Raw genomic sequence first — 14,664 nt, 5'->3', positions numbered from 1 at the left:
GAAGCTAAAGTCATGAGATGAGTGATGGCAGGATTAGTCTGAATACTATCTTTCTATCCACGGAGCTCATTCCTGCTTCAGCCACCACCATGAATCCTTGTGAATTTGCTTCCCTGAACACTTTTTCTTCCTTCCATTCTACTCGAATGCCCTTCTTGTCCTTAAAGTTCGGTCAAGTTGTCCTATCCGCTCCACGAAGTTCTCCTATTTCTAGATTTGTCAGCACCTTTTCTCAAAACTCCCTCAGAACTTTTTTTCTGAGCCACTTAAATTACCTCAAAATTATAGTCCTATATTGTATCTATTATATGTATATGTATCTTATTTCCTTGTGAAGATTTGCAACCTGTCCTGATGTAGGAATGGAGTCATATGCTACTTTTCTTTCTCTAACATGGTTAAATGCTATTTGAACACAACTATGCTTAATTTATGATGTATTTGTTGAGGGGCACCCTTGGTGGCTCTGTTGGTTAAGGTTTAACTTCAGCTCACATGATGATCTTGTGGATCATGGGGTCCAGTTCAGAGTCTGGGCCCTGCTTCACATTCCGTGTCTCCGTCTCTCTGTCTCTCTCTGCCCCTCCCCAACTCGTGCTCTGTCTCTCTCTCAAAAAATAACTAAACATTAAAAATAAAATAAAATAAAATAAAATAAAATAAAAGTAAAAAGTATTGGTTGATTACCCAGTAAATGGCATTACTACCACATACTTATTTTGAGACTGGTGGGTTTTGTCAGATTTTTTATATTTGAGTATTTGCAATATGTTGTCCTGGTCACTCATGAGGAGTTCAGAATATGTGTCAAATAATTCTTATTTCCAATATTATTTATCTCTATGAACCATTTGATTCCAATAAAATGTTCATGGGAGAGGGGTTCCCAAGCATTTATTTTCACATTTATTAAATTATGATAGAATCAAAAGAACTAAGACTCTCCCAGATATTTTATATTTCCTTGGATTAAGCGTAGAGCAACTTTGCACTCTATTGTAACATGGTGACTAGTATCTAGCAACAAATAAATATTAAATGAATGATGAAGGATTAGTGTATTGTACAGAAGGTGACTTTTCGGCATGGACCAAAATGACTGCCAACAGGCCAACTCTACCTCTAATTAGCTGGTGACCTTGGACAAGGTGTTCCCTCTTTCTCCTTCAGTTCCTTGCCCGCCCCCACCCCCACCCCCATGAGATGCACGAGTGGACTTTTGTCTTAAGCAGTATTCAGAGCTGTTGGAACCCCTGCCGCCAGCTAGTCTGCATGGTCACATCATGGCTTTCCACTAGTGGGTGCCATTGAGCAGACTTCAGAGACTGCCTCTGCCTCTGCTCTCCGGAGTAGCCTACAGCATTTCCCATCCTGACTGACGCATTTGGGTCTGAAATGGCATAGGATTAGGAAAGTCATTGGGCATAATTCGACGCCATCAGCTATTCTGAAGGTCTTCCTTGGCTCTCTGGTTTTGAGTCATGCCCACACTGGAAGCTTGCTGTTTTGCCACCACAGCCTGTTGCCATCAAAACAGTTCATCCTTTGTGGAAAATGCTGACCCTTCTATTGCTCTGCTCTCTTAATAGGCAATTAATCTCTTCCTACATATTCAAGGCAGGCTTCATCCTCCCTGGGCTCCTGGACTAATTTTCACAGGCAAAATCTTAGAGATGACTTAAGTTGTAAAAGTTCAGAGCAGAGTGAAAGCTGAGGAGTCATTCTAGTCAAATCCTCTTGTTTTACAGAAGAAAGATCCAGAGAGGATTAAGTGATTGGAAGCCACCCAGCCCCTCAGAGAGGCAGGGCTGGAATACTTGTGAGGGATACTTGTGAGGCAGAGATCGACCCAAAAAGTGACCCTCAACTCAAGGTTCCTCGTAGCTTTCATTACCTTAACTGCCCTCTCTGGCATTTTCAGTGATGAGGAAGGTATGTGAGTTGCAGCTTGTATTGGTCTGTTTTTGAATAAATGTCCTTCACTTTGCCCTTATTGGCCGGTCATTGTATGCCAAGTGCTAGGCTAAGCTCCCCAAATGCATTATGTCTCATTTAATCCCAGGCTGTGCAGTCCAGCCTCATAAGGACAGTCTCTGGAGCCAGCAACCTGCGCTCAAATACCAGCTCTGCTTCTCAAGAGACTTGTGGGCTGGGGCAAGTGATATACCCTCCCCGTGCCTCATTTTCCTCTGCTGAATCTGAGGATGATACTAGAACCTCCTTCTATTCAGTGAAATAAAGCATACAAGCCACTTAGCAGATAACCTGGCCCATGGGAAGCACCCCAAAAATGTTAGCTATTGTTTCTATCATTCTAACGCATTAGTTTCCTTCATATTGATATACAACACAAGAACTATCTATGTTCCCATTTATACTGTAAGCAAAATATTAAAAGTATATTTAGCTATCAATATGTTAATAACTCGATCATTTGTCCTTCATATAAATAATGTTATTGTGAAATGAACAAATAAAACCAAAGTGCTATAATTCTGCTTAAAAAATTCTATGCTAGTCTTCAAAAACAGTTTGTTTTCTCCTGATGCATCTCTTCACCCTCACATTTACAAAGGTCGAAACATGGGGCACCTGGGTGGCTCAGTCAGTTAAGCATCTGACTTCAGCTCAGGTCACAATCGCATGGTTTGTGGGTTCGAGCCCCGCGTCGGACTCTGTGCTGACAGCTTGGAGCCTGGATCCTGCTTCTGTTTCTGTGTTTCTGTCTCTCTCTGCCCCTCCCCCATTCATGCTCTGTCTCTCTCTGCCTTTCAAAAATGAATAAATGTTAAAAAAAAAGTATATAAAAAGATGAAAACAAAAATAAGAAAACACTCCAGATCAAAGGCATCACCACATTTCTTCCTGATAGTCTGTTTTCTTCTTTTTTCTTTTTAAGTTTATTTATTTTGAGAGAGAGAGACAGAGAGCACAAGCAAGGGAGAGGCAGGGAGGGAGGAAGGGAGAGGATTCCAAGCAGGCTCCATGCTGTTGGCATGGAGCACAACGCAAGGCTCAATCCCACAAGCTGCAAGATCATGACCTGAGTCAAAATCAAGAGTTGGACACTTAAATGACTGAGCCACCCAGGCACCCCTCTCTTTGGTTTGTTTTTTCTTTTTTTCTTTTCTGTTGTGTTTTTTTTCTTTTAAGGATTGGCACTGTGTTTATGGCTCTGACCCAAAGTCCTTTTCCACATACACTTTGTAATGTGTAGGTGATAATTGTGGTTAACTTGTTTCTTCACAGAAGAGGACAGTGAAGGACAGTGGAGACTTTGATTCCCCATATGGGTCAATGTGGTAGCATTGTCTGAGCCGTGCATCAGATCCCCATGACAATAACCCCCACGTGTTTACAAGTTACATAAGTTCTTGCCTTCTGGACAGCCATCAGAGTTAATACACCACAGTCCGAGGATTCTGCTTGAATTCCCTTGACAGGCTCAATATTCAAAGCAATAGCTGTTTTCAGTTTGTTGCATTATAAACCTGAAAGCTGGGGTTCTAGATATAAATAGTATGCACAGTTGGACAACAGCATTGCCATCACGGTGAGATCACTTCCAGGAAAACACTGAAATGTAGCAATGGGAATAACATCTGGCCTTTCAACAGTTGCATTTGATTTAGCCTTGGACATCCCACATGAAATAGAGGCTGTATTTATTAATGACTTCAGTTTCCATGCAGTTCACTCATTTTAACTTGGAACTCACAACTTCCATAGCTGTTTGTTAAACCTACTATGTTTAGGGTATGGATGCAAAACTCATTTGACCTAGTAACTGCTTGCTCATGCATTCCTCCCTGATGCATCCATTCCCACCTTATACTACCCCAAAAGAATACAGCCAAAGAGGACCCTAGGGAGCTACGTTTGTCTTTTTCTGATAGTGGTGGTGGTGATAGGCTGGGGCTGGAAAAAATTAATAAGATAAGATCAAAATGGGAATCTTTTGTTTCTCTCTTTCCATTTCAGTGTCTGGATATCATTTTAGTTTTCCCTGTGTAGCATTGAAACCCTCTTTTTATTTCTTTCTTTCTTTTTTCTTTTTTGCTGGCTACATGGCCAACCAAAATAAAAGTTCCCTTGCCAGCCTCTGTGAAGCTAGATGTGAAAGTAACAAGTGTTGGCCAAAGAGATACAAGCAGAAATAGGACTTGCAAATTCTTGAAAAAAAATTTTTAAATGAGCTTGTAAAAAAAAAAATGTTTTGTTTTGTTTTTAAATGGGTGGCACAGTCAGTTAAGCATCCAGCTCTTGATTTTGGCTTAGGTCATGATCTCATGGTCATGATATTGAGCCCCACATGAGGCTCCGTGCTGAGCATGGAGCCTGTTTAAGATTGTCTCTCCCTCTCCCTCTGCCCCTCTCCCCGCCTGCACATTCTAAATTAATTAATTAATTAATTAAATGAGCTGTGAAATCCCTTTTCTTATCTTGTTCTTCCCATATTTGGAAAGTGGTTCCAACAGCTGGAGTTTCAGCAGTCATTTTGGACCAGGGGTGGCCTTGAAAATGGAAGATATATATGTGTTGTGAAAACAGGAAATAGAAAGAGCCTCAGTCTCTGACACAGTGGAGGGTCTTAATAATCCTAGGCAGAGAATTTCCAGATTAATGTGGAGAAATAGTATAAAAACAGTAATGTAAATAAAATACAAATATACAGCACAATGATTTATCAAAAAAGAAAGCCCCGTGCAACTACCACTTGGTCCATTTTTGTAAATATTCCATGTAGGCTTGAGAACAAAAATGTATCTTTTGTGTTTGGGATTGTAGAAGATGTGTCCATTGTGTTAGTTTGCTAATCATGTTGTCTACATTTACTATATTTCAGTTGGCTGGCTGCTTGCTCTTTTGATTATTGAAATAGGTGCACAACAATCTCCTGCCTGTGTCCTCTCTGATACTTTATTCACACACTTATATTTTGAGGCAATTTTATTGGATGCATACAGTGTTAGAATAATTGCATTATCCTCTGAATTGAACTATTCAGAAACATTTTTTTAATTTGTTTAAATTCAAGTTAGTTAACCTACAGTGGAGCTTTGGTTTCAGGAGTAGAACCCAGTGGTTCCTCACTTACATGTAATACCCAGTGCTCCTCCCAACAAGTGCCCTCCTTAATGCCCGTCACCTGTTTAGCCCATCCCCCCACCCAACACCCCTCCAGCAGCCCTGTTTGTTCTCTGTATTTAAGTCTCTTATGGTTTGCCTCCCTCTCTGTTTTTATCTTATTTTTCCTTCCCTTCCCCTATGTTAATCTGTTGAGTTTCTTAAATTCCACATATGAACAAAATCATATGAGATTTGTTTCTCTGCCTGATGTACTTTACTTAGCATAATACACTCTAGTTCCATCCATCTTGTTGCAAACGGCAAGATCTCATTCTTTTTGATCGCTGAGTAGTATTCCATTGTATAGTAGTGAATTGAACTACTTATTTTTAAAAAAAGTGTTCATCTCTGGTAATACACTTTACCTTAAAGTCTCCTTTATCTTTAAATGTTAATCTAACAGGGGCGCCTGGGTGGCGCAGTCGGTTAAGCGTCCGACTTCAGCCAGGTCACGATCTCGCGGTCCGTGAGTTTGAGCCCCGCGTCAGGCTCTGGGCTGATGGCTCGGAGCCTGGAGCCTGTTTCCGATTCTGTGTCTCCCTCTCTCTGCACCTCCCCTGTTCATGCTCTGTCTCTCTCTGTCCCAAAAAAAAAAAAAAAAAAAAAAAAAAAAACGTTGAAAAAGAAAAAAAAAAAATTTAAATGTTAATCTAACAAAGTCAAATATATTTAGAGGTTTCCGTGTTAATCTTTTCTCATTCCTTCACTTTCAACCTTTCTGGATCCCTATGTTTTAGGTACATCTCTTATAAATGGTATATAGTTGGGGTTTGTATTGTTAAATCAGGTGTCATAATCTTTTTTTTTTTTAATTAGAATACGTAAACTGCCTTAGCCACACTGAAGAACCATGATAGGTCCCTACGCAAAATGTGTTGGACGTTGAGGCTGCTGGCACCACACATATATGCCAGAGGATATGAAAAGTTTTATCAGTTACATAAGTGAAGCTGTCTGGGAGAACACGTCAGGCTCCCAGAGGAGGTCTGAAATGGCTTGAGAGAGCAAGGAAGGGAGACTGTGGTTAGAGTATTGGGTTGGGGGCTTACGTGGTTTGCATCTCCTACTGGTGCCAAAGGAGAGAGCACCAGCTTATCAGTTTTCCTGGATGTGGGGGAGGGTGAGGGAAGGGTGAGACTTAAGACCTGTCGGCACTGAAATTTCCAAAAATGGAGGCAGACTCTCTTTGTTACGTAGACCCATTCGTTTAATGTAAAAACTGATATTTTTGTTTAAATCCATCATGTTAGTCCCTTTCCATTTTTCTTGCCTATTCTATATTAGCTTTTCTCCCCACTCTTTCCTTTCTTTTGACTAAGGATTTTTATATTGGCATTAGTCCCTCTGTTAACAGAAGCATTTTGTATGTTTAGTCATTCTTTTTTCCTCTTTTTTATTGAAGTATAGTTGACGTCCAACGCTTTATTCATTTCAGGTGTACAACATAGTGATTTGACAATTCTTTCCATTATGCAGGACTTACCATAACAAATGTGGTCACCATCTGCCACCATACAGTGGTGTTATAATATTGTTGACTGTATTCCCTATGCTATACTTTTCATCTCTGTGGCTTATTTGTTTTATAACTGGACGTTTGTACCTCTTAATCCCCTTCCCATATTTTGCTCTTTCCCCCACCCCTCTCCCCTCTGGCAACCACCATTTTGTTCTCTGTATTCATGAGTCTCCCTCTGTTGGTTCATTTGTTTTGCTTTTTAGATTCCATATATAAGTGAAATCATATGGTATTCTTCTTTGCCTGAGTTATTTCACATAGTATGATACCTCTAGATCCATTCTTGTCGTCACTCATTGTGAGATTTCATCCTTTTTAAAAATGGCTGAGTAGCATTCCATTGCACATGCATACTACATCTTGTTTATTCATTCGTCCATTGATGGTCACTTAGGTTGCATCCATATCCTGCCTATTGTAAATAATACCGCAGTAAACATAGGGGTTCATGTATCTTTTCAAATTGGTGTTGTTTTCTTTGGGTAGATACCCAGTAGTGAAATTACTGGACCACATGGTATTTCTATTTTTAATTTTTTTGAGGAATCTCTGTACTGTTTTCCACAGTGGTTGTACCAGTTTGTATTTCTACCCAACAGTGCACAAGGTCTCCTTTTTCTCCACGTCATCACGAATGCTTATTTCTTGTGCTTTTGATTTTAGCTATTTTGACAGGTGTGAGATGATATCTCATTGTGGTTTTGATTTGCATTTCCCTAATGGTTAGTGTTTTGAGCATTTTTTCATGTATCTGTTGGCCATCTCTATGTCTTCTTTGGAAAAATGTCTATTCAGATCCTCTGCACATTTTTAATTGGATTATTACAAGTTTTTTGCAGTTGAGTTGTATGAGTTCTTTGAATATTTCAGATATTAACTCCTTATTGGATATATCATTTGCAAATATCTTCTCCCATTCAGTATGTTGACTTTTCATTTGGTTAATGGTTTCCTTAGATGTGTAGAAGCTTTTTCTTTTGATGAGGTCCCAATAGTTTATTTTTGCTTTTGTTCCCCTTGCCTCAGGAGACACATCCAGAAAAATGTTCCTAAGGCCAATGTTCAAGGGATTATTGCCCGTGTTTTCTTTTAGGCGTTTTATGGTGTCATGTCTCACATTTAGGTCTTTATTCATTTTGAGTTTTTTTTGTGCATGGTGTGAGAGAGTGGTCCAATTTCATTGTTTTGCATGTTAATGTCTAGTTTTCCTAATACCTTTTGTTGAAGAGACTGTCTTTTTGCCACTGCATATTCTTGCCTCCTGGGTTGAAGATTAATTGACCATATAATTGTGGGTTTATTTCTGGACTCTCTCTTTTCTAATGATCTATGTATCTATTTTGTGCCAGTATCATACTGTTTGGATTCCTACAAGTTGGTAGTATATCTTGAAACCTGGGATTGTGATACCTCCAGTTTTGTCTTCTTTCATAAGATCGCTTTGGCTAGTTGGGGTCTTTTATGGTTCCAGACAAATTTTAGGATCATTTCTTCTAGCTCTGTGAAGAATACTGTTGTATTTTGATAGAGATTGCGTTGAATCTGCAGATTATTAGTCATTCTTTTAATAATTATTTTATAGATTTTAGCACATATTATGACTTTCCAAAATCCAGTGTGAATTGGTGTTTTTCTTTCTGGAGAATGCTGTGATTTTATTTAATACTTTAACTCTCTGCTTTTGGTTGTATTTTCATTTTTATGACTTTTAAACACATAAGACATTATTATTTTACACACTTGAATGTCATTTAGATTTATCCACATATTGTCCATTTCTTTTCTTCTTTGTCTCTTTCTGCATCTTCAGATTTCTGTCTAGGATCATTTTCCTTCTACCCAAAAAATACTTTTTAGTATTTACTTCAGTGCAAGCCTGCTGATGAAAAAAATCTCTAATTTTTTACTTGTCTGAATTTTTTCATGTCACCATCTCTGAAGAAATTTTTTGGTGGATATAGAATTCTGTGAGAGCTGAGAGCACAGAGCCTGGAGGCTGCTTGGGATTCTGTGTCTCCCACTCTCTCTGTCCTTCCCCTGGATGCTCTGTGCTTACAACACAGAGCCTGAAGGCTGCTTGGGATTTTGTGTCTCCATCTCTCTCTGTCCTTCCCCTGGAGGCTCTGTGCTGAGGGCACAGAGCCTGGAGGGGCTGCTTGGGATTCTGTGTCTCCCTCTCTGTCTGTCCTTCCCCTGGAGGCTCTGTGCTGAGAGCACAGAACCTGGAGGCTGCTTGGTATTTTGACTCCCACTCTCTCTGTCCTTCCCCTGGAGACTCTGTGCTGAGAGCACAGAGCCTAGAGGCTGCTTGGGATTGTGTGTCTCCCTCTCTCTCTGTCCTTCCCCTGGATGCTCTGTGCTGAGAGCACAGAGCCTGGAGGCTGCTTGGGATTTTGTGTCTCCATCTCTCTCTGTCCTTCCCCTGGAGGCTCTGTGCTGAGGGCAAAGAGCCTGGAGGAGATACTTGGGATTCTGTGTCTCCCTGTCTCTCTGTCCTTCCTCTGGAGGCTCTGTGTTGAGAGCACAGAGCCTGGAGGGGCTGTTTGGGATTCTGTGTCTCCCTGTCTCTCTGTCCTTCCCTTGGAGGCTCTGTGCTGAGAGCACAGAGCCTGGAGGGGCTGCTTGGGATTCTGTGTTTGACAGAGAGGGAGGGAGACACAGAATCCCAAGCAGCCTACAGGCTCTGTGCTCTCACCTGTCTATCCAATAATTACTCCTTCCCGGGTAATCTGTTTTTAATGTTTGTCTGGGATGTTTTTACAGTTGTTTTTGTTTGCTTATTTTTGTTTGTGATTTTGAACAGAATTGCTGTGATGGTCCTATTGTGGCTCTCCCTTTAGTCCTGTTAGGTTCTTAGAGCTTCTAGGCTCTGTGGCTTGATATCTTGTATCATTTTTGGAGAGCCCTCAACCACTCTCTGTTAAATTTTTGTTTGGGATCCAGTCTCTCTGTAATCTTGTTTGGAGATTGCAACTACACTTTTGTAAGACCAGAGTCTCACCATCTTTGCTGTGCCTCTTCCTTTCTCCTCTGTGTTGTTTAGTACCTTTTCCTTTCTGAAAATTTTCCTTTTTCTGACTAATGCTTCTCCAATTTTAATGTCTTTAAAATCACGTAGGGATCTCATTAAAATATAGGTTCTGATTCACTTGGCCTGTAGTGGGGCCCAGGATGCTGCATTTCTAAAATGCTCCCAGGCATAAAGAGAACATTTAAAAAAAAAAAAAAAAAAAAACACACACACACACAACTAAGGAGGTATGAATAAAGTTGGACTTGAGTATTAGTTCATTAATTGTAACAAATATACCATATCAATATAAGATATTACTGATTGCAGTAATTGGGTGTGAGTTATATGAGAACTTTCTGTACTATATTTGCAACTTTTCTGAAATCTAAAATTATTTAAAAATTTAAAAATCTACTTAAAAAAATACCCCCAGCTATGTCAGTGCTGCTTGTCCACAAACCATAGTATAAGCATAATATTCTAGCCTATCTTACCAATTTTCTCGTGGGTTATCTCTATTACTAAACACATCTATTGAGTTCTTAATTTCATTTATTGTATTTTTTTTTAATTTTTTTTTTTTTACCGTTTATTTATTTTTGAGACAGAGAGAGACAGAGCATGAACGGGGGAGGGTCAGAGAGAGAGAGAGGGAGACACAGAATCTGAAACAGCTCCAGGCTCTGAGCTGTCAGCACAGAGCCCGACGCGGGGCTCGAACTCACGAACCGCGAGATCATGACCTGAGCCGAAGTCGGCCGCTTAACCGACAGAGCCACCCAGGCGCCCCTCATTTATTGTATTTTTAATTTCCAAAACTTACATTTGATTCTTTTTATAACTATTAGTTCTCTGACCAATATTCTCAAGCTTATCTCCTATCTCTTTGAAGGTAAATAGCATAGTTGCTTTTAAGTCTGTGTTGTAACTTAAACATCTGAAGCCCATGTGGGTTTATTTCTTCTCTCTATTGTTTTTCTTAATTGTCTCTCATGTTGTCATGTCTTTGTGTGCCTCTGGTTATTTTGAATCCCATGTTGAACATCATATTTACAAATTTTTTATAGAAATAATTAGAGGACTAAGATGCAGTTATAATTCTAGAAAGGAATTATGTTTGCTTTTGCCAGATCCCAAAGCATCCCAGGAAGCCAGGGTGAGCTCAAAAGCATTCTAAGATTCAGATGAGCTACAGTCCCTGCAAGACCTACCCCCCTCTTTCGCCCCTACTCCCTGGGGGTGCAGATGATTTTCAGTGTCTTGCCCTGAAGCAAAGGGGGTGACTTCAGTCTTTTACTTGACAGGCCCTGGATTCCACTGCCAGATCTCCTAGGCTGCCTAAAGTCTGTTTAGACTGTAAGTCTAAGTAGTAGGTTGGATCAGTTCAGCCAGAGGCCACTGAGAGGAATGCCCTTCTCTTATTCAAGATAATTCCTGTAATGTTAGCAATACACTCTTTCTCTCTTAAGCCTTCATAACATACAAGTCCCTTACTCAGCCCAAGTACCAGTGACTTCAAATGGGAAGATTCAAGAAAACTGTAGGCTTTATTCTACATCCTTCTTTCTCCCTATCCTAACAGTTTACAAATTCAAGTTGAAGAATAAAACTGGAAAAGATGTGACCCTTCAAGGCAGAAGATTAAGTACAGCTATGTGGTCCTCAAATGTCAGTACACATGAGAATCCTTGGTATGGTTATTGAACATGCTTATGTCTGGGTCCTCTACCCAGAGGTTTTTGGCTAGAGTGTTTCCCACAAACTCTGGATGGTTTTGATGCAGGTTTGATCATGAGGTCTTCTCAAAATGCCTTCGTGGACAGATTTGTGCCACCCTCCCCCACCCAGCTCAGAGCACCTCAGTGGCTTCATGGCACAGGTAGACTAATCAGGGTGATCTGGCCTCGGCCCACCCGCTTCTTTATTCCCACGCCACCCACTCCCCACTTCCACTCTGCGCCCTTTAGCCATCTGGATGACTTCTTCCTGTTTCTCTAGCATGCCACATTTAGTTCTGCCTCAGGGCCTTTGCACTAGCTGTCTCTTCCATCTGGAAGGCTCTTCCCTCTGTCTCCCTTCTTTTGTCCTCAGAAGTCACTTTAAAGGACACAGGTCTTCCCTGACCCTTATCACTCTCTATTCATTTTCATCCCTTTAACAACTGCTGCCATTTGATTTGTTGGTTGGTTGTTATCTGTCCCCTCATTAAATTCGAACTCCTTGCGGGTAGGAATCTTCCTCGTCCTGTTCACTGCTGTATCCTCAGTATCTAAAAGAATACCTGGCATAGAGTAGATGCTCAGTAAATATTTATCAACTACAGAAACCGAACACACGCAGGCCGTGTGGGTGCCTTCTGGGGAATGCTGTTCTCTCTGCTCTTTAACGAAGTCTTGAGCTGACTTATTTATTCGGTGTAAGCAGTCGCTGCTGAGCACTGAGCATGCGCTCTGCATAGGCTGCGTCTGAGGTGAGAAGTGGACATGGCGTGCAGACTGATGGAGACACAGCCACACAGACGAATACGGGACAGTCTGGAAAATGCTGTGACCCAGCTGGGGAAGCAGAGAAGGCACGATCTTCTGCTGACCCTCAGGCAGCAAAGTCCGGGGCAGCCACAGAGAAGGATCTTTGGGATGTGTGCGTTTCCCCCTCTTGCTTAGTGTCTCATTCCAAACTTTAGTAAGTGCCATTGAGGACAAGTGTGTGCTTCTCTTATAGTGAATAACAAGGGAGTCTGGCCTAGCCTGTGAGTCAGGGAAGGATTCCTTGAGGAAGTAATGGCCTGAGCCAAGATCTGCAAGAAGGGCAGGGGATCAGAGGGGGCTGGTGCTGGGGCAATGCCAAGGGGGAGAGAAGAGGAGGGCACCCCAGGTGCAGGCATAGCTTGTGCCCGTGCCCTGCACAGAGATGACCTGTGTGTCCTGCAGGGGCACGAGAAGGGAATGTAGGGTGAGAGGAGCCCACAGGTGGGGCTTGGGGCAGGTGTGCAGAAGTCCAGCGCACAAACTTCATGGACCACATGAGAGACTTCGGTGTCTATCTCAGAATAAAATGGGAAACCACTGAAGGTGTTTATAAGCAGAATAAGAGCCATGATCGAATTTGTGTTTGGGAAGAGGACTCTGGCTGCAGGGAGGGAAACTGAGAATGACAAAGAGGGACTGAGAAAGGGTAGCAAGGAGGACATCGCAGTATCAGTGGCTGGGTCTTTGCTGGCAGTGGAAGTGGAGAGAAGTGGACAAAGTTTGGAGACATTTCGGAGGGAATACAAGCAAGCACGATAACAGGAACACTCATGTGCTGTGCTGTGCTCACTTCAGTCTGTCACTGCCCAGCACAAAGTACCTGGGTAATTACCAGTAGTGCCATCAGCCCTTCAGATTAGCCCAGTATGTCATTCAGAGGGGTCGGTTCCCAGACAGGCCCTCCAGAGTGACTGCAGGGAAGACGTTTCCATTCGATGCAGCTCAGGTTGTGAAGAAGCTGGCAGGTGAACCCAGGCCCTCTGCATGTGGCCCACTCGGGTAACAAGGAGCTGCTGGTTCTTAGCACCCACACCGATGAGTAGAGGAAAAGCTGCCTCCTGTCTTCTCTGTGTGCTCCAGCTGCCCTTCCTCTGTGTCCCCTGTTGTCAGCTAGCTCCATGTGTTCCCTCATATGGAAGAGGGAACTTCTGATTCACCCAGACATGGAGGCTGCATGAGCCAGGAAAGGGTTAAGTCAGCCAAGTACATTTTCTGAGTCAAGTTGCCCTTCTCCCCCCCCCCCCCCCCACCGCTGCTCCTTTTCTTCCATTTTATGTTTCCTCTCTCTTCGTCATATTCCTATGCAGCTTTTTCCTCTGGATTTCCCATCCGTGGGGAGAACAAATGACATGCTAATGCGTTCAATTGGTATCATATGTGGTCGCTTGCAGAGGAAAGTGCCAGAATGGGTAAGGGAAGTTGTGGGGCAGCGGAAAGTATCCATGGCAATGTTACCCTGTTTAGCAAACATATTAAGAAAATTTTTGCTGAGATAATCAAAGCATAACTTAGAGGTACCCTTTGGCAGGTCCACATTCAAAACTGGGATTTTCCACTACTTGGCTACAAAGCAGAAATAATTTTCATACAGTGTGTGCCCTGAACGTTGTAGCAGTGGTGAGGTGGGCTTTCTGTCACTATGGATAATGATCAAAGTGTCCTGTGACTTTGGGGTGTATCCAGATCTCACAACAGTATCAAATTTCATGTAATACAAGTCCACACACCTCTCCCCCCACCCTCTGCAGTGAGATGACCTCTGGTCATGCCTGTTTCACCAAATAATTTTTATTGTTGTTTTCTTACAGATTCTGTAAGTATGTGGAAAGAGAAATATTTACATGAAATACCAAAAATGCTTACTCAGTGCAATCAGCATTTATAAGGAGTTGAGTCCTTATAAGGAGGTGAGTGGCCGTCACTCACCATTGAGTGTGCCCTCACTGCTACTCATTCAAGTCCTCCTTGTTCATGCAGCAGGTGTCCCTGCATGCCTTGGTGCATTCTGAATTGCCTAGAGTTTATGTCTTGTCTAAACTTGGCCCAAGAAAAAAGATTAAAAGCAGCAGCGTGTCGCAGTTTTCTGGAGGAAAATGGAAGGTCTGGTTTTGGGGATGGCTTTGAAATTGGCATACGTTCCATTTTCTTGCACGTAAAGTACGTCAGAACAAATTAGGCGTTGGCCTGTGGGTCCTCTGGGAATTGAATCAAATTCGTCCAACAAGGAACTATGCAAAGCTCTGCGAAAATCCAAAAGGACCTAAGTCTGGGGGCTTCTAAGAAGTGGACATTGAAATCAACCAGCTTCCAATGGCAAACGCAGTATGTGACCAGTTGGTAACAATTTGTTTAGTTACAGCAACAAATAACGTGCTGTCCTTGCTAAGTGTTGATGATTCACTGTCGAGAGGACATTTTCCTGGTAGGCTAAGTTAGACATAACCTAGGTAGTGGTATGTATATATTATTAAATG

The sequence above is a fragment of the Neofelis nebulosa genome, chromosome 1 (genome assembly GCF_028018385.1).
Source record: "Neofelis nebulosa isolate mNeoNeb1 chromosome 1, mNeoNeb1.pri, whole genome shotgun sequence".
NCBI classification, from domain to species: Eukaryota; Metazoa; Chordata; class Mammalia; order Carnivora; family Felidae; genus Neofelis; species Neofelis nebulosa.
Note: the sequence above shows the minus strand (reverse complement) of the source record.